Genomic DNA, 19,564 nt, shown 5'->3' on the forward strand with positions numbered 1-19,564 from the left:
ACGAAAGGTCGTAAAGCGATAAGTAAACGCTCGTTAAAATTGCTTCCTTGTCCTCATCCGAATACGAATCTCCCTCCATCGCCCCTCGCAATTCCCTCGCCAAACGGCTCACTCGGTACAAATGAAAACGGCAAATCTTGCGAGCGTGTATAAAGGTCGTCATCTTCGTGCTCTTCTCTTTTATTTCACCGTGTTTTATCCCCCATAAATCACGAGGCTGAAGTTAGTAACGTTAACGTATCGAAACTTTGAAACAAAAATTTATATTTTTCACCCTTGGAATAAGTGACAAGAAGTTTCGGTAGCAAAATCTGAGTTTGTTCATGATTTAATTTAACGGTTACCTAAACTTCAGGTGATTCTGTAACATTGCAAAACAACGAGTTTTTCTAAAGATGCATTATTACAAGAACGTTACAAACTTCAGCCTGATCCTAATTCTTGGTTTAGCTTCAACCTTCAGCAGTGGAAAAAAAAAGAAATAGAGAAGATCCGAGTTGTAGAGAATTTCTTCAAAATCGAGCTCAATTCGTTCTTCCGCAACTCGTTAGAGCATTTAAATCCAATCTCTTATCACAATCTTAAATTTTTTCAAAAGATTCAGACTACCTTTGTCCCATTTTGATCTCTCTTCGAAGTTATTCATGTACAGATAAACCTTTGATTACGACTTTCAGATTCTTTTGAAGTTACTCTTTGTTTTTACTACTTCAGGCACGTGCTAGATACATTTCCAGATGAATTTTTGGGTTGAAAAAGTCTTTCATAAAGAAACAGTGTAAGGAGTTAAACAAAACGAGATAAAAAAAAATCGTGAAACGCGTGGGGGTCGTCGACAAAATCCATTTCGCAGATTTCGCAGTCTGAATTATATACCTGCCGAATACATTGATATGAATGTTATCTACATACGCACATGTAAGATACGCGCCCGATTCTCAAAGCAATATTTAATACGGACTTGGTTAGAGTTTTGAAAAGTATAATGTAAGGAGAAGAGCTTCAGTTTCGTCCCTCCTCCTGTCCTCCTTGTTCCATATTCACGCTGTTCTGTTTTATTTTATTTTATTTATTTTTTTTTTCTTTCTTCCTTTCTTTCTTTCTTTCCTTCTTCCTTTCTTCCACTCTCGTTATGTTTCCGATAATCCGGGAACCCCGTCTCTGCCGCTACTTCTCATGCATACCAACACATCGTCTCTCAAAAAGACGATGACGACGCGACGGAGGATGAGGGATGTTTTTACTACCAACGATGAAGAGTTTCCGCCGTTGATTGACGCGCCTTTCGCTTCGAGTTCCAGTTCGGTCTGTTGTGCTGGATGGATGAACGGATGGATGGATGGATGGATGGATGGATGGATGGATGGATAGATGGATCTGGCAATGGGGGCATGCGGATCAGGGTTAGGATCAGGATCAGGACGAGAGACGTGGGTGAACCTCAAGACTGTTTCCATATCCTCCCGGATCATCCTCCGCTGTGCTTTTCACTTTTTCCTCACGCTTGCAATTATTACTTTTCCATCAACATCGACAGTTACATAAACATCAAAACGATGAAAAGAAAAAAAACTTAATAAAAACATACAAAAACAGTCGTCGCTGGACACTAGCAACGGATTTTCTTACACGACGTGTAAAATATGTTCCGGATACAGATCGAATAAGTGAAAAATTTTGCAAACCTGGAAGTGTCGGGGGATATTTAATTTGGTAATGGACAAAACTGAAAATATTGGTTTTCTATCATGGGAATTGGAAATGAATGATTGAAGTAACAAGTTCACTTTGTTTTTCGTCGAGAAAACAAATTGGCTTAAACCGACTTTTTTTTTACATCATATTTTGCTTCAATTCGAATTGAATTTCAACCGAATATAGAGTTGACGAGCTGAACGATTCAGCTTTTATTAACTTACTAAAGCTGGGAAAATGTGAGGGAAACCAGGTTTTGGGTCCTGGGAAATCTGAAAATGTGATGAAATTTTTTCCCGAAAAAATGTCTGACAACCCTGTGTTGAAATTTTTGGGAATCCGCGAATGAGGTTTTTATCTTCTCTCCTTCCTCTGTCTTTTCATTTTACGTGCTTTATCTCTCGCCGGGTTCAGCCTTCAATCGAGCGAGGGATTTCATGGATCGGAAAACAGAGATGACAATCGGTGATAAATTCAAAAGTCTTTCCCACCCTACATCCTGTACCTACCAAATTCGCCGGCGCGAGTCGTATAATCGAACTTTTCGACCGTGTAGGATCGCTCCTTCCACTTTATGGCTAGTTTATCTTCTACCGTTCGCAAAATTCCGTTGAAAGCAAGATAGAAGAATAAAGAAATAAAAAAATACCGAATGCGAATGAAAAAAGACTCGCCGAGCCTCTGTGTCTGTTGGAAAATAATTTTTGCGTTTAAATTTCCGTACCCACTTCGTCCTACTTTGCCCAATTCTTCCTTCTCGCTTTGTTTTTTTTTTCTCCTTTATCACGGAAGGAATAAAACAGCTGCCACGATAAAAATTGCTGTCCATCGCATCCTGCGAACGCAACGTTAACGGGGCGAGATTTTCCTCTTCCGTGTTCACGCTGGCGCTTTGAATAGAAGAAATATACATTCGCAATCTTGACGATCCGAGTTTGTTGCGGAATGTCTTCTTCTTTTTTTTCTTTTTTTCTTACTTCCGAAAGCCTTCTTTCACTGGTTTCCTCTTCTTTCACTCCCCGCATCTGTTTAATTCATTTCTTTCACAACGGGTTATGTTTTTTTTTTTACGTCATTTTTTTTATCGCAGAAGAAATATTATCGAAGTAATTTTTTTTTTTTTATTCCAAACTGTTACGACGATGCAAAGCTTCGAGTATCCGTATTACGTCGTTAAGGAAAAAAATCCTACGAGCTGGATACAAAATTCGAATACCTCGAATGTAAAAAAAATTGAATTCAAAACTACTCGAAAAAAAAATAAAAAAACAGAACCCGAGTATCCAAGTTTGAAAATCTGGGTTAAATTTTTGTATAGAACGGAAACCCGACTTTCGACGCCGTCCCGACAAATTCCACACCGGAAAATTCTCTGCAAAGTTGTAAAGTTGGGAAAAACGAGCAGCTTTGTTTCTTATCCGTCTTACGGTTTAGCTTGAACGTCGCAGCTTTCACGGCGGGTGAAACATGTCTCTAATAATTTAGCTCTGCTGGCAACGGTAGTCAGATTCGGGCCGAACCAGATAGCGTCACGTGGGCCTGTCTGTACTCAACTTCTGTATCTTATGGGGGTCCCAAATTTTCCCAGAACATGCGAGAGAGACTCGCGTTTATCCGTGATCTCGTTTCAAATTAGTCAGACGTTGGATAAGCTTGAGGAATATCTTCTTTTACTTCTCTTGATTGTTCGTTAAATTAAATTATCACGCGGCTAAAGCTAGTAACGTTATTCGAACAATTAAAGTATCGCAGATATCGCTGTTTCGCAATTTTATTGATTAGGTAAAATTGTAAAATAATCCCCCCCCCCCCCCCCCAATGTTTCTTTATTTGTTTTTTCTCCTTTTTTACAAATTGAATAATTCAATTCTCTACCCCTCTTTTCCATCTATCGCTTTAGTCGAAAACTTTTTTTTAAAATCATCGTAGAAAAAAACCTTGTTGAAATTAAAAAATGTCACGGTCAACAGTTTACTAAGTTGGCGTGGAATGCCCCATATACAGGAATATATTGCACACGGACAAGCTGGTTATAATAACAATAATAATAAAAATAAAGTAATTTTTAGACTAATAATGTGTGCGCCTTTGCAATGCGCACAAAGGTTATATTATGTGTATATATATATGTTGTATATATATATGTGTGTGCGTACAGTATACACGTGACATTATACGCGTACCTACGCATACAGTTGAGGAATAATATAGCCGCCGTTAGTCGGGTCATCAATCATTTTCTTTGACGCTCGGAGGTTCTTCCTCGGCCAACAAAAGCAGACGATACAGTCGCATCATCGTATCGAATCGAGCCACTTTCACCAGCCGCTCTCAATTCCTGTTTACCTAATGTATGCATATTTATACATATTTTTTTTTTTTTTTTTTGTCGTTCCTTAATAGTTTTGAATTTTTCATCCCGTCGGTGGGCGTTATTCAGCATGGCGTCGCGCTCGGCTATCAGCTGATCGCATTTGCCGAATTATCACGCGGTTATTTTAGCCACGGAATATTTCGTGCAGACTGCTTAACTTACATTTTTTTACCTTGAGCTTATATCAAGTTTTTATCCACGACAGCGAACTAGAAAGTTTTATTTTTTAAATAACTGGTCGTGAAGTTTCGAGTGGTTGGTGACGTTTTTGCCATCAATTGGCGCATCTCGATTATTCGATTATATCGATGCTTGATCTGCGGATAGGTTTTAAAAGGTCGACCTAAGTAAGATAGTCAAAATAACGTTTGTTTTTTTTTGCTTTTTTCCTTTTTTGATGTGACAATGCAACCTTTTATCAAAAACATCCAAGTTTAAATCATTTAATCGTCATCATGCGAGAGAACAATGAAATTTCCTTCACACATATTTTTTTTTACAATCCGTGCGCGACTTTGCAGTGGGAGAGGAAACCACTTTCAACCCTTAGTCGTCGTGCATGTCGTCCTTTATTCCCCGCCTCTTATCCATTCTTTCCTCGGCTTCAACCGAGTTTTGAGTATATCTGACTCTCCCTCTCTCCCTCTCTCACTTTCACGCGGGGGCGGTGTTTTAAGCAGCGCGGGGATCGCGCTAAGAGTCTTAGCCTCCGTGATACACCCTTGTTCGCAGACTTACCTGTGTTTATAAACACACACACACGCTTTAACCGCAAAATCTGTTTCTCTGGAATACCGAACGGGTTTAAAGGAGTGATAAACTCACCGCTGGACTTGGAACTGTTAATGGACACCTCGGTTGGTCACCTTATCCCCTTTCACCAGTCCCTGAGTACAATTTCTGTCTATTGATTTACTCTTATTTAAGGCAAGCGTACCGGTTATTGAAACCCTGACCAAATGATTTAATTTTTTTGGTTGTATCTATTTGATCCTTAGCTTTTAAACTAACGAAAAATAAATTTGTAGCGTATAACCTTTTAACAAGTAGTCTTGGTCATCGAGAAATTCATAATTTGTGCCGTAAATTTATAATTTTTGATGACAAAAAGGTCAATAACCGGTACATCATTACCTTAAGTGAAAAAGAGAGAAAGAAAGTGACAAGTAAGACGTGAAACTAACCACCGAGGATCGAAAAATATACGATCCATTAGGAAAGAACGTACAGTATTTACCGTTACCTTTTCATTTTATTAAATTTTTGTCTTTATCTTGATCAGAGGCGGATTAATTTCTGTTTTTTCACGCGTGATTCGAATGAATATTCGATACGAACATTGAATACGAAATTCAAGGAAAGTAACGGCAAAGCGTGAAAGAAGGAAAAATAACGAAACTAGTATGAACCCGGCTCGTAACGGGGGCAAATTTCACCGCAGCCGTTATTATATTTTAATGGTAACGACACGGGTCACGTGACGAGGGTAATCCCGATAGGTACCCGGCAACTCGGCCACGTACCTCAATTCGTTTACTCCTCTTTTTCTGGTACTACTACTGCTGCTGCTCCTCCTCCTCCTCCTCCTCCTCCTTCACCACCTTCGTTTTGTTTCCCTCCATCTCTACTTCCCCGTTACTCGATGTGCTTGCGGCTTATTTATATGCAGTATGCACATACAGGTATACGTGTGTGCGCATGCATAGGTATAGAGGAAACAGCTCTGGTGTGGTTACAGAAACCATTCCGTTTCGTAGTAACTTGGCTTGGTTTGGTTCGGTCTGGTCTGGTCTGGTTATAGCCGCATCAGCATGCAGTACGTAAATCACGCGATGCACAAAATTGCACCACATGCATTTGACCCCGTCGTTTTCAAACCACCATAATCATGATCGTCGTCACTAGGGCCGAGAATAACATGTAAATACATACTTTTTTTTTTTTTTTACTTAAATCATCATCATTCCTTATTTGCGTTTCCACATAAAGTATTCTGATCAAATAAAATCATATCATTACGCTTAGTTGCGAGAAGGTCGTGATTGAGGAAAAGGAATATGGGGACGCGATATGAAAGGGGGAGGGCTGAAGTGCAGAAGTGAAAAGAAACGCGGAGGGGGTGAAAAAGTCGGCCCTTGACTAGCGCTATCTCATCGCGAAACTGCGTGCTGCACAGACTTTGCGATACGGCTACACCTGCCCCTATCTCTGGAGGCAACGTCCAACCCCCGACGTTAAAAAGCTCTTTTGTTCCCCGGCACACATGCCAGGGACATAAACAAATGCGCGTACACCGTACACCGTATACCTTACACCTGTGTACGTGAATACTCGAGGCATTGAAGTCTCTCTCCCCTTTCAGAAATGCTTCCCGGGGACTTTACCCCAAGGGGTCCCGAAAAGAGGGATCTCCCGCCACCCCCCTCACCCCCTTATCTGTAGAGGCTTTTGACGACGCGGTATGTTTTTCACTTCCATTTTGTTATTTTTATTATACTCGTTCGTATCCAGACGAATCGCACCTTTTGCACTGATCGGCATCGGTGCAATACGCACAATCCTTAGGAGAGATTGAGAGATAAGTAAGCAAGGTTGACGTCGTGTGCTTTTTACCGTTCCTTATCCGTTACGGTTAAAAACTCTACATTCGAGGTTTTCGTTGGCGTTTAAGGATTGGAAATGGCAGAGAAATTTTTTTCTTTAGACTTTTTGGCTTCGAGGTGGTTGAATAAGCTAAACTGCTGCAAGGAGGCGAAGAATCGAGAAGTAAAGTGTCGATTCCTTGATCAATTTCACCCGTAAAGCTGGGTTTCTTCGCGTTTTCGACTCTTCCGTTAGATATTTAGGCCGAAGGATGATCGGCGGTAGATTCTATCCAGTGTGACAACTGGAGGGTTGAAGTATCCCAAGAAGAAGAAGAAGAAGAAGAAGAAGCTGGAGGTGTTTGAAAATCTCTTCTTCCTCGTTTTTCGTTTCTCTTTTTTTTTGGGAAATTCACGGCGTTAATGGCGTTAGGCGGTATAGGCGGCAGTCACGTTTATCTCTACTACTTTCCAACGTCAGCCGAGGCCGCCTCGACTCGCCTCGCCTCTGGCTGAGGCATAAACGGTGGGCGATAGGCGTTCACGGTCAGTCGTAAACCGTATCTCTTCTTGTCCTGCAGGCTCGCCTTGCCGGCGGCCATAACAACCCTCTGTCCCACGCATTGTGCTCGCCCCCCTCAACCTAATCTCTCATGGTTACGCGTAACTTGGCACATGGGGTACCTTAAGGGGGTAAGGGGCTTGGTACAGCTTGGACGGTCGAATTGCTCGAAGTGCTTTCATTTCGTTAGAAAAAAAAAGAAAAACTCCTAAAAATAGGTATTATTTTAGACCATTCAAGCTGTAACCTTCATCCCTTAACGAGACGAGAATAAATCTTCAGAGTAGCATTGGTGCTGTGTTTGTTTCCGAGATAGCTGGATATCCTGTGGTCTGAAAATTGACGACACCGGCTGCTGGTACCGCTTCGCATAAATTAGAGGTGAAAAGTTAATTGGGGCGGATAGAGGAAGCTGCTGCTGGTGCTGCTGCTACTGCTGCTGCACGCTGTACAAGTTATAACCACCGTCACGTTTCCCTTGTCACACTGTCCTCAGTCAGAGAACACACCGTTATCCTTCCCTTCCAGTTTCAGTTGCTATGATCTATAAGTTATTACACCACTGCTCTCCGCCGAAGGGACACTTTATCCGCAAACGTGCACATGCTTTGACCTCGCAACAGAGAGTCGTGTCGCTATCCGTTTACCTGTACCTACTGTCATAACTGATCCTCGTCCTCTAATCCCATTTGCAGATGATACGATGATGAGGAATTATCACAGGGAGTGTATCGCACTGGATGAAAAGTGTCGTTTGACGAGAGAACGATTGTAGAGGATCTCTGCAGTCGGGGTTTTATGGTGGTTAGATTATCATCGGAAATCCGGTTGGTTCACCGCGCTTTTTCTTTATCAGTGTTCCGATCAAAGTCTGTAGTTAGTGCACGGAATGAAAAGACCGCGAGCGGAAGAGAGACCAGGAATGAGGATTCCTGACGTTCCGCGCAATCACGCCAGTGCCTTTTATGCTGATATCGCGAACCATAAAAACACCAATTTTACACCCACGCACAGATCTGAAACACTCTCGGTGGTTGAATCGATTCTTCCAAGCTTTCTTCAACCAACTGGTTCTTCAACCTACCTCAGATCAAAGTGACTAGGGATTGGTAGCTATATTTTACTCTCGATAAATTTTTTACATCCCCTAACAATTGACCCTGACTTTTTATCGTCATTTTACGACAGCTGATTTAGCAGTAGATTGTCCGGGTCTCATCAGATATTGTTCGCAATCATTTTACTGTTACGAGGACCTCGTCAGGGCTTATCGGTAATTAAACAACGGTCGTCCGACGGGTGGCTGGTTCACTGACTCCAGCTCGTGCCTCTCTTGTACCCTTGGTACTACTGCATAGGTATAATCCCCGGTAAATACAGTGATTGATATCGGATGAACCGCCCAGCCAACCAGCCTACCGACCTACGTGCACCATTCTTATCACGTAGTCAAGTTTGCTCTATAACTAAGACTAACCGTTGAGCGTTTCCGTACTGCGGAGAATATTTTACAAGCTCGTTAGGTGGCCTGCAGTTTCAAATAATGGCTGGATGAATTTCATTCTTTTATATCATCGCTACTACGATCGAAGCACACGTTCGATAACACAGGTCGGTGACCAACAAAACTTGACAGGTTTTTTTATACCGCTTCTTATAGATCTTCTGATTACTTTCCCGAGTGTTACCCGGACTCGTTTAAATCCGTGGTACAGCGAACGGTATTCAAACCCCTTGTTTGTGCGGGGCACACACGATTTATCGGGTTGGATCAGAATATTCAGTGGTCAAACAGACTTGCCATGGTTATACATATGCGGCTGCACACACATGACGCATAAATACAATGCATGCTGCATCTGTGTCCACACTTCCACTATTTGTACACTGGTGTATGCACGTGGCGGCAGTAGAGGAGGGGAGGCGAAGGGGATGGCTCTCGTACACTACACTGGTCAGACACGGAGGGTACTTGCGAGCTATTAATATGCATGCTGCCGACACGATGCGACGCTTTCACCCACCCACCACTCCCGGCTTCCAGCTCAATCGGGGAACGACGGGAATTGGGGGTGGGTTGAAAACACCGCTGCGGTATTTTCCTGAAGCGCATGGGGCGTTCCAAATAAAATTTCATCGCCGTGAAACGACTCAAGACGGCAAAACACAACTGTTTAAACCTTGTTCTGATTCTCGCTCTCCTAACCTGGAACTATGGAGGGCAGAGGTTAGATTAGGAGAAGTATCTCATGTGGGTTTGAAACTGAAACAATGTCCGCCAAAAAGCAGGAAATACTGGTTCAACAAGACATCTTAACGAGTCTCTCATAAGCAATAAGGGTGACAATCTGATTGGCCCTTAGCACTCAGGGTTCAATCGGGTTTAATGTGAGCAACGCCATATTAATTTCCCTCTACTTTACGGATACTTTTTGTACATGGGGATAGTCCTCCTTGCCTCTATCTTTTATACCTGGAACGTTCTTATACTCGGCCCGAACATGGAAACCAAATTTTCAATTCGTATCCACGTTTCGACACACGGAGAGTCGTTAGTAACCTCATTTTCAGGTAATGGCATCTCGAGAAGGATTCAATAGATTTACAAGATCTTCGTCACAGTCGAAAACGTTCTTTCGAATCCAGAACTGATCAAATTCTTACCAAAATCGATCGAGCTGTTTCCAAGTCATTAGCTGAAGTGAGAATTTTATATCCAACGAATTTGGTTCGATCATTCAACTCGCGACTGATCGAATTTCGGTCATGAAATCAGCCGAGTCGTTGACCTTAAGTTGCACCTTACGATGAAAACCTTTCTTCTCCAACAAATTTATCCCCTAGGTGCTAATCGTTATCTTGAGGTGCTATTTCAAGTACTTTAATCAACGTTGAACCGAAGCCCATACCCAACAGAGTCCTCGACGTTGAGCGATCACTTTCGGAAGAGTCCGGATCAGGATTTCCAGTATCTCACATGGAACGCACCCTACGGATATCGGTCCTTTTCGAAGCGCAAACTAGGACCATTGTATACACGTGTATAGAAAGTGGCGAGTGCTCGGGTTTGGTGCGCGGTGCGCAGTGTCATGGTTGTTGAAATAAATCCGGTGCTGGTAGGTAGGCGAAGCCACAGTCACCGTCCCATTACCTTTACCCGTTAACTTCCGCGCTGCTGACGGTGCTGCGCGATTTCATCGACACTGGATGTCCGCCCACGTACTGCAAGAGGCTTCCCGTGATTGCTGGATTCCGCCCCGCAACAACCGCCGAAACACGATTGACCGCTAAACGATTGATTTCAACGCGACCCCTGATTGGCTTGGGTCCCCACAACTTCCAGTTGACATCGGCTTTGCGCCCTTATTCCGTTCTGGTATTCCCTTTTCCTCGTTTTCTTCGTTGCTGTTTGTTGGTTACGTGTCTACGTAACACGTAAGAAATTACACGCGTCGATTTAACACTCATACATTCGACATAATTTGTCCCACAATTTATCTCAAACGCGAAAAAGACTTTAACATCCCCAATTCTATACGCAATTCTGAATAAAAAAACACGCACACACACACTCCAATCAATTTTCATTTGACGTTGAAGCAAAGTAATGGCATGAACTCTACAAATTTACTATTGCGATTTTGTAAAATCCGTGTCACTTCTTTATTTCTGTGCTAAATGAAAATGTACTGGAATGATTTTGTTCAGAACTGTGTATAGAATTTAGATCGTACACTGTAGAAATTGTAATTTTTTCGACTCAACACTAGGGTCGATATTAGGGCGTGTTGAAGTTTTTAACGTTGAAGATAACGCGTGTTGAAATTTGTAATGTTGACATTTTCTGTTTATTTTGCGAACGATGTAATTTACTTGTGTTACTTAGACGCGATACCCTGTTTTGTTTTTGGGAACAAGCGACCGTCCGATATCGACGAATCTTCTCCCCTCAACCAAGGGTTGGAACCTCGAGGTTTCTCAGAGGCTAACCCATCTTCTATCTTCCCCCTTGAATGCACGCCCACCAATTCACCATTTCTGAATTTCTACCCTGCATCTGACGACAATGCGAATCGTTTTGTGGGTCCTTTTTCTTCACCATTCGAACATCACAATAGACGAACGAGAGTCGAATCGAAAATCAAGGACCGCGAAATAATAATCAAACTAACGTCACTGGCGAATCTAAAAAACTCGAGGTTGCGTCTATTTCAAGCTTCGACTGACTCCTTGAGAGGTTATACGTAGTCAGGAGGTCGAAAAAAGGGATTTTTCAAAGATTTTTCACGAGAAAACATTTCAGTGTATTGAGATAAAAATTTATACACATATTGGGGTAAAATTGAAGTTGATTCTGATATTTTTTGCTTGTAAAAATAACGACCCGTTTCCGAAGAAATCTTGAAAACGTTGTTTTGAGAAAAATGCATTCAAAGTTTCACCGGTACTTTGAAATGCTCCGAGGCCTCATTTCAAATGTGTGGTTATATTCGAGAATATTTGTCGGATAGACATGAAATTTTCACTATTTCTATTTCATTTACCCCTTATTGTCAGATTCTTATTTCGCTTCGCGTCAGTCTCGCAATTGACGTTATTACTCAATTTTATTCCCCGGACGAGGATAAGGGGACGGAAAAGTTACACATCTAGTACAAGAAACGTTATACTCCTCGAATTCGTATGAAGTGAAACAACCCGACGTGGCAAGACGGCGAAATTACGAAGGGATGTAAATGCGTTTGAATATTAATGTAGAAAAGTAAGATGGAGACGTGGAGATATCAGGGGGAGGGAGAGAGAGAGTATATATATGTATATATAGGGAATTGTGTGACTCATTTATGTCAAACCGACAACGTCTACGTCAGACGGGGTTCAACGTCACGTCGATCTCTTCCTTTAATCCGTATCAAATGACTACCGCAGTGGCGTCTTAACGAGGTTTAGATGTGCAAAGCCGCACGGGGTACAATCATCCTTCCGCTCTAAGCCGACACTACCTGAATTTTGATTCCCAGTTTCGTGAAACTGCGTTGCTGTTGTTGTTGTTGTTGTTGTGGTTGTAATTCGCACAATTTATTCCCGACAATTTTCCGCGGAATGCGAGAAAGTTTGAAATTCGAAACTGTAACCGAAATTAGCGAGGTCGAAAAGGGTGGGGGGTGAGAACTTGAAAGGATCAATGTTTGGAATGGCTTGTATATAGAAATTTCAAAGAGATTAGAATGACTACTAATCGGTGACATTTTTAAAAATCAAGATTTCGAACAATTCAATTTTTTTTTTTTTTTATCTTCGCTTGTTTGAAATTTCGATACATCGGAAATTCCAAATATTGATCCTTTCGCGTTTCGATTACCACCCCTGGATGATTTTTACCAAAGTGAAAGGCTAAATACGAGCTGGCCTAAAATCTAGCCAGACAAAGAATTCTAGACGAACATCTCAGCTCTGAAACTCAAGCCAGCAGCTTGACCTGAAACCTGAGACTCGAACGAGGCTAAAATTCAAAAAGGTTCGGGTGTAACCTTCGACCTACAGGTATAGTCGGTCTAGGCGAGAGGAGCTTTCGTCCATCAGACCCTCGGTTATTATTTCCACTTAGCGCGAAGAGGAACTCGCGAGATCGTTGGTGGCAGCGGTGGAATGCCGAGGACAAGGAGCGTGAAAATGAAAGAGAAAAGTAAAGTGAAGACGGATGCGAAAATAAGAAAACGGAGAAACGGAAAAAACTATTTGACAAAGGCTCAGGTTAATCGGCTGGCACCGACCTCCTGATCTATCACGATTAGACGCAAAAACTTGAAAACGACGACGACGAGAGCCGAATTCTCGCGATCGGAAATCGAGCTTTTTCTCGTTCTTTATTCTTTTCCCCCCTTCGTTTTTTTTTCTGTCTTTTGATCCGCAAAATAGGAATGATCCGGAAGTGTAATTATAAGAAAAAAATAAAATAAAAATCAGCCATTCGGCAACTGCTGCGTCGTGTAGAAAAATTAAAATCAGTTTTTTAATTGGCATAAAAGTATAACAAAAACGTTGAATAATAGATGGGAAAAGGTTCCGCGTAAAAAATGACTCAGGGTTCGGCACGAGAAGTAAATATACAGAGGAGAAGTGTATATTTATACGATATTGTTAACCGTGTAAATAATGGAATTCGTATAAGAGAGCGTGTTAGGCAGGCTCTCGTGGAATAATGTATCTTATGCTTGAATAACCCCGCGGAGGGTGAGAGGCGGAGGTAAAAGAATGAAAAAAGGAAAGAATGAAGGAAAGAGAGAAGAAATAGAGCCGAGAAGTAGAATCACGCTGTTGAAGTATGACGCAAGAAACCAACCAGCTTCTGTCCTTCGTTTATCGGCTAGCTTTTTACGTATAAGTGACGTGAAGAGTTATACGACCCCTCCTCTCCCCTCCAACGAATGCTCTCCGTCTTCACGGTCCGTAACGAAACTAAAAAATCAAATGGAACAAAAAAAAATCTGACCAAGAATTAGAGACAAAAAAACAATTAAAATTGATTGATATTTTTTTTTATGCATCTCATACTTTAACCGTGCATTTTGTTTCCCAATAAAATCAGACTTGACAAAAACGGAATACGTATGTCAGAGACCACGTTTCCATTTTTTTCGAAGACGAGGTTAAATGTCAAATAAAAGCTCACGATCGAATCCCTTGTTAAAAATTATCTACGATTGAACCTGGGTAATTTATTTTTCTTCCTCACCGAACCGCGCGAGATTTTCACGGGTTTTCACACTTTTTCGTCACCCTGTGTGCGATATAATATAATATGCAGGCTTATAGGTATATATATACATATAGTACACATACCTACGTAAATAATGCGTGTGTTTTTATCCGTCAGATTCAGGTTTCGCGGAGGAGTTTGGAATTTTATATTTATTTTTATTCCTACTATCCCCCGAGTTCACCTTATATATCTTCCATTTTCTTCTTCTTTTTTTTTTTTTTACTTCCTTATTTATTTGTCCACTTGCTTCCTATTCTCTACGCTTCTTCGTCCCTTGGCGAATCGTTCCGAAGGAAATGATACGGATATTTTGGGACAAGGAAAATGATGAGTAGAAGGTGAAGGGGAAGGCGATGGCGAGTGGAACGAATTCGGGGTTGCGGTAAAAATAGCCCCTCGAACACGACGCACTCTCTCTCTCTCTCTCTTTTTCCCTCTCTCGTTATCTACGTCGATTCGTGTAGATTGACCCTCTTTGATAATATTGGATATCGCAGCCCTTTTCATCTCTCCTTCTTACCCGTAAAAAAGCATATATTCTATTACTTCTTCCATATTTCTGAACTGACAAAGCAAAAAGAAAGTACGAATGTTTTGCGAACGGTCACTTGTCAGGGTGGCCAACCGTCGTCAATTAAGATGACAAACTTTTTTAGGTTACGTTCACGATGGCAAACGGATGCTCTCGGATATTGCAGCGCATGCGCATTAAACAATAGCGGACGACGAACCGTTCTCTCATTGGATAATCACTCTATATAATTATATTGTAATCATTAGTCGCGTCGTTGTCGTTATCGTTACCGTTATTTTTATTTTTATTTTTATTTCTCCACTGCGGTCTTCTTTTTCTTCTTCTTCTTCTTCTTCTTCTTCTTCTTCGCCTCGAGAATTAAGGAGGGCGCGGTGGGACGTGGCGATGGAGGCTTAGCCGAGGGCTTCGCACTCCAGGAGACATCGTAACTGGCTTAACATGCCCGAGGTAATAACCCCGGGAGAGCTAGGGATGCTTCGAATAATCCTCATGAAGCAATGAAAAGGAGAAAAAGAGAAGAAGAAGAAGAAGAAGAAAGAAAAAAAACGCGAAAGTAAAGAGACACGATCGAGAAAAAGAGAATTCAATTTTTCTTTCAACCACAAGTGCGGATAGTAAGAAATTCAAAATATTAACTAGGAAAATTGTTTTTTACATTCGGTTTTTTAAATTGCCTTTCTTCAAGCGTGTAAAAGTAGAAACTACAAGGACAAAAAATGTTTCCAAGTCTTTGGTTTTCCCAAACCAAGTTTTTGGTATCTACCCAACACTGTGCTTGGTTAACAAATTTGTTATTTGTGTCATTTTTAATTCTATCAATTTCATTTCTTTACACTTCCAAGAGAGAGAGAGAGTTATAACGCGTTAATAACGAGAGAAGAAGGCACGTTGGATCGCATAATCGCGAATTATAAATGTTGGCAAGAGCGAAAGAGAGGGAAGCCTGATTTACAATTCGAACCGTAATGAATCGTTCAGACGCACGACGATCCTAACTCTTGACGAAATTTCACATCTCTTTTGTTACCTATTCGGAAAATTTATTCAAACGTAATAAATTAAACACGATTCGTGGCACCTCCCGTCGCTTTATTTATAGCTATTTTTCATTATCGCTTCTGCATATCGATGTTGAAACCGGTTTCATACAATATTTTCACTCTGCAGATTTCCGGGCTTGACACAAATTTATAATATTATACGCGTGGGTGTCATTAAATATGCAATAATCATTATAATTTTGCATTAATATTGCAGTAATAGTCAGGAGAAGTCGATAAAGTGTTGCATTTATTTAATTATTCAATAATTCTGTGTCTAAATCTGTATACGGTATTTTTTATATTTTTTTTTTTATCCTTTTTTTTTTTAGCTTTTAGATTTTGTACTAGAAAATTCGTTCATCTGGCACGAAACGAAAAATTAAAATTTTTTTTCCTTAACGCTTACAATTAGCCAGTTTCCGTATTATTTTTTCTCATCGTTGTTCTCTGTCTCTTTCTTCGCCGTTGCAGACTTCGGCTTTCGTAATTTTTTTTTGCCACCCACTTTTTCTTCTAGTTTCTTCTTGCCAACGGTCTAGAATGGAATGTTATTAATGATGTGGTTAGATTAACGGTCTCCCTGCCAGCCTCGCGTCGCGTCGACGACGTTTTAACCGCTTTGACGTCTCGCTGCACCTACGGACGGAAAATCCCGCGGGTGATGCGAACTCGATTTAAGAGGGGGGAGAATTCGAACGAGATCGAGTAGGAGAAATAAGTAAACAAAAATAGCTTTTTATCTATCCACCGGTTAACCACGAAGCGTACTTTGAATCAACTTCTTTCCCCGTTTCTTCGATTCGTTTCACCTTCTTCTCACGTCTTTCTCCCTCCGATGCTTTTTGCTAAATTTTACGGACGGCTCGCGATTCGTAGACAATGATAGTGGCGTCATTTTTGCACTCCAGCGCTTTCACAGCCAAGTCAGTTTTTACAAGAGAACAAGTTTCAAACCAGTTTCAAGTTTCGATCTTTGGCCAAACTTTTTCTTCTCACCTGCCATTTTTTCCCGCCGACAAGTTTTACCCAAACTCCGCAACGCGTACGAAGGATACAAATGGAGGGTGAAAAAAGGAATGAAAAATAGCCGCGAAGAAGGCCGACCAATTATAATATACATTTTACGTTGCAGCGTTGCGACCGACAATAAGAAATTTCGATAAATCGATAAACGACAATAATAATATGATATATATTTTATCCACACGCAGTTAATTGAATTCGTAGCTATGTAAATTAAAATCGAACGCATAATTGTTGTGATTTTGAAAGAAAAAGCTGGAAAGCTAGCCTACGATAATCGAATATGACATTTTTAACCGAATAACGTCACAGCGTTCGACGCGAAATATTAGTCGAAAAATTTTCTAAACATTTTACAACGTAAAGCCAAAGTTGCATAAAATGAATTATATCGTCTAAAAGCCGGGGATTTTGGTGCCGGATTCCCTCCTACTTCCGGCTCGGCACAGGAAGTAGCCAACCGATTTTACCCTTCCGGCTGTTCCTCCCCTCCTCCTCTCTCTCCTCCATTCTCTTTCTTCCTTTTCTTAATTCCCTCCAGCCACGAAGCGACAGCCTGCAACTTCTCGAATCGCGTGCCAAGATATTTACTCTAATTTTCTTGAGCTTTGGTTACCACCTCGACCGTGTACTAATTAACGTAGAATATTTCCGCCTGAGGTGTAACTAGAAATGGCAGATGAAGCAAAAAAAAAAAAAAAAAAGAATACGGCGGGGGAGGGAGGGGGGAGAAAAAATAAAAAGTAACAGTAATTTGTGAAACGAAACGGAATTCGGTGGAAAAAAGGGAAAAAGATACAGAAAGAGAAGAGGAAAAATGTTAAGTAGGATGCAGTTGGGATAATGAAGTCAAATTTTTTTTTTTCCATTTTTTTTTAATTCGAACAATTTTCATCCTCTGGCTCTCTTTTTAGTTTATACGTAACGTGCAACGAATTTTTGCCCGCGTTGTGTGTGTGTATGCATGCAGTTGTGCATATAAATGAGTATATTTATGTATAATACGTGTATCCGTGTGTGTATGGTGGAAAATTAGCAATTCAAATCGCCGCGGAGGCTGTGTATACAAAATGCAGGAAAGGTCAACGTTGAAAAGTAGTAATGAACGTTAACGGCTGTGCAATAAGAGGAAGCAAACCGAGAGGTAAACGTGGAAGCTTATGCGAAGTGACGCAGATAGAAGAAAGAGAGAGATAGAGCGAGAGAGAGGAAGGGAGGGAGGGAGGGAGGGTTCGGAGTAGACGGCATGTGAATTAATAACGGTGGAGGTGAAGAGAGACGAGGAAAAGAAAATGCAAATGGTGTAACGAGTTGTTTGACTCCTTATGAAAGTTTTTAGAAAAACGCTTTTAATTTATACTTCAAACTTGAGGCAGCGAAACGATTAATTTTATAAAAATAATTGGACAGAAGATAAAATTCAATTACACACGCGGCAAAAAAAAACAAACGTCTAAATACAATTATGTAATATTTATTTTGAATAACAGAATTGTGGATCGATTTGATCACTTATTTTTATTTTGCACGATAAAACTTAATTTCTTGTAAAAAGTTTTTGATTAATCGATGCAATAATTATACGGTCTAAAATTCTGCGATAAATTTCAATACGACATTATCTTGTTTTTGTACTCAGGAATTGTTTTCTGCAAAATTCTGTACGAGGATCGGTGTGATTTTTTTTTTCGGTTTTTTTTTCACAAGTTTCGTGCCTACCTTGCGAATACTTCCAATTCTCCAATCTGACGAAACCTCGAGTATTGGCCGTGAAATTCTATAGAAACGAGTCGGGGAAATTTATCCTCGTCGGAATCGAGGGCTGCCAGATGCCAGGCAGGCAGTCAGTCCCTTCGGCAAAAGGGGCAGCTGTAGGTGAAAATCGACATGCGTGGGTTTTCCGATTCTCGGACGGCTCGAAATATACCTTCGAGTATAATACTCTAGAAAGCCGGATGAAACTGGACCTCGAGTTTCACTCGCTCTTTTCGCGCTGCTCTTAACGTACGTAAATAAAAGTCACGTTTTTTCCCTCAGAATAAATATTTTACAAAGCAGGCTTTCAGATTACCGTACGTGGAATGGTTTTCACTGCTCTTTACAGCTTTTTGTAATTAATCGGAAAACGAGTTTTTAAAATTTAGACAAATTACGTTGTTTGTGCTTACAATGACAAACGCACGTGAATCAGCGGTAAAATGATTGCAGGATTAAAAAGTTCACGAATTGGGAGGTGTTTTTTTTTTTTTTTTGTCCCCCAACATTTTACTATCCACGATTATTTGAAAATAAAAATCGTTACAGAAATGAAAATAAAAGTAAAAACTTACACCTCATCGAAGAGAAAATTTTTGCTTCTCAATAATACGTGTATATCGTTGCGTAAATGTCGGGTATAATTCAACATTTTCTGCTCACTTTATTTCATCCCCCTTCAGAGGAATAATCGCCCGGAAGGATTTAAATGGAATATCTCGTAACCCTTGGCACAACACGTGTGTGGGTGTACATAGCGTGTAGATGGGTATATAACGTGGGTATACCTACATCACAGAGCGTATAGTTGAGAGCACACGATATTATAATACGTAACATTTCCCAGCTTGTCGATAAAAAAAAAAGGAAACGTATTAAATATTCAATCGTAATACGACTAACGAAGAAAAGAAGATGACAAATAGCGGGGGAAAAGAGATCCTGGGATTTGATAGGAACGATGATCGAACGAAATAATTTTCCATACTTTCCTTTCATCTGAGAATTTATTTTCATCCAATCGATTGGAGTAGTCTTTACTTTTGACTAATCTTATCCACTTTATCAAAGCGACGAAAATTTTGAACGCGTATAAAAGTATATGGTTTAAAACGTGTCAGAGCATTCGTAGAATATTTTTCCCAGTGAATTTAGGATCAATATTTTATACAGTGAAATCTAGTCGAAAATCTGTTGTTGGGGATTTTTTTTGGGTCTCCCGATCAGGCCCT

At 40.7% G+C, this 19,564-nt stretch overlaps 2 protein-coding genes across 8 annotated transcripts in view; one reads left to right on the plus strand and one right to left on the minus strand.

Moving 5' to 3' along the window:
* Window positions 1–19,564, minus strand: part of LOC124222729 (uncharacterized) — a 51,812-nt gene that overhangs the window by 12,172 nt on the left and 20,076 nt on the right. The window contains exon 4 of one of the 2 annotated variants that reach the window (XM_069137632.1): window positions 16,136–16,190. The exons of the other annotated variant lie outside the window; for it this stretch is intronic. The gene's annotated coding sequence lies outside the window, so the exon portion shown is untranslated. Of the gene's footprint in view, window positions 1–16,135; window positions 16,191–19,564 lie in introns of those variants that run through there. 2 annotated transcript variants of the gene reach the window in all.
* LOC124222723 (protein turtle homolog B) overlaps window positions 1–19,564 on the plus strand; it is a 164,206-nt gene that overhangs the window by 9,598 nt on the left and 135,044 nt on the right. The gene's annotated exons all lie outside the window — the stretch shown is intronic.

The sequence above is a fragment of the Neodiprion pinetum genome, chromosome 7 (genome assembly GCF_021155775.2).
Source record: "Neodiprion pinetum isolate iyNeoPine1 chromosome 7, iyNeoPine1.2, whole genome shotgun sequence".
Classification (NCBI taxonomy): Eukaryota; Metazoa; Arthropoda; class Insecta; order Hymenoptera; family Diprionidae; genus Neodiprion; species Neodiprion pinetum.